Below are 1,741 nucleotides of genomic sequence, written 5' to 3'. Positions count from 1 at the left end.
TAAAAAAAAAAAAAAATTAGGAGAAATTATCATGTTGAAAACTTCCTTCGGAAATTTTTTTATCTATTTTTTTGGTAGTTGCTTGTAGCTTGTAATTAAAGGATCAGATAGAATCATCATTAAATTAAAAACATCCTCATTACAATCTTCACGAGAACGCCTCCTAGAATAATATTCGCAATATTTTTTTAAATCTTTGTTTCTAGCCTGTTGGGCCTCACCCGATAAATGGCCAATTGGTAACAATGCAGCCGGAATCACCTTTGGTCCATGGATAAGTATTTTGTGCACAGTAGAAGGCATGTCAAACCAAGGATACATTTTCACGAAATACTACAGTAGCAAAATTATATTTCCTAAAATTGTCAACTTAAATATCACAACCACTAAAATTTCTTTTTTAAAATTCTTTATCTACTACCGTGATCTCGGATGTCAAATCTTTGTCATTAAAAAAACACCTGGCAGTGTTCCCATCGTTAGAGCTTCCATAACCCGGCTTTGGCTGATCAACTCTCAATCCCATCCGTTTTTTTAATTCCTTTTAAATCTATACTTTATTTTCAGCTACAATTTCCGAATCTTGATTTCGGGCTTGTATTATTATTATTTCTGCTAACAACTTTGATGCAACTGGCTGTCCAGAAGCTTTCAAATTCATTTTCATTGCAAGACCTAATTGTGAAAGCGAAGCAAAGTTCCGAAGATTTTCGGTTTTGCGACGTTTGCCTCGTTCAGAACTATTTTCAAAAGTTGTTTCCGGACGGCGGCGCCTACCCTTTATTGCCGAGGTAACTTTGTGCTGTGTAAAATAAATTGCGGTTTCCAGCCAATCTTTATTATTCAACATAAATTTAGGTTTCATTTGACCAGCTTTAATACATTTTACTTTGAATCGCGATGCGAATCGCGAAATCTTATGATTCAAATCTTTTAAATGTTTTTAATGACAACATGAGGTGTTTTTTCAAAAAGCTTAGTTGGTTATCGAATTTTTTGCATCTCAATTTTCTCAAAATGTTAAACTAATTCATTTTTTTGATAAGTAAGCCATTTGGATTTGAACCTGTATCAATACGTATACGAATTTAAAAAAAATACTTATTGTAAAAATTTTATGTGCGGGGGCACATAAAATTTGCTTACTAATTAAATAAATATGATGCTTACTAAATAAATAAATAAAATAAAATGTGTGCCCACATTTGCAAAGATTTGATATTTATTCATAAACAAGAGTAGATATACTTAAATATTACATTCAAATCTAAGCGTAGACGGATGTGGAAGTAAACTATAACTCAACGTTTAAAAAAAATATATATCTTAAATTTATGACGCATTTCTCAATAGAAATAAAACTTTAAAAATCATAATAAAAAAATGGAAATTCAAATAAAATAACTCAAAATACATCAAAAATACTTGAAGGTATTGGATTCATGTCGAAAAAAATACATAAACTCTCTTTGCTGAGTGGAAATAATATGTCAAATATTTGGAGTAAATTTCGCCGGTTGACACTCGCGACCTGACCAGAAGAAAGCTGCTTTTTCACTGACCTTGTAACAGGTGATCGATCATGTGACTAACTTGAGTGATAGGAGAAATGATGCTCTGATATCTGTGTTCTGTTTTATAGTCGTCTCTCTTATTTCATTTATATATTTTTTCCTATTCTCGTTTTTAAAGTGTTAATAAACTTATAATTACTTACATTTTTAAAATTTTTTTTTAGTTA

Source organism: Micrasema longulum, unplaced genomic scaffold (genome assembly GCF_059751315.1).
Source record: "Micrasema longulum isolate JH-2025_06_02 unplaced genomic scaffold, ASM5975131v1 h1tg000486l, whole genome shotgun sequence".
Taxonomy (NCBI): Eukaryota; Metazoa; Arthropoda; class Insecta; order Trichoptera; family Brachycentridae; genus Micrasema; species Micrasema longulum.
The sequence above is the reverse complement of the archived record's forward strand: the minus strand, read 5'-3'. Positions refer to the sequence as shown.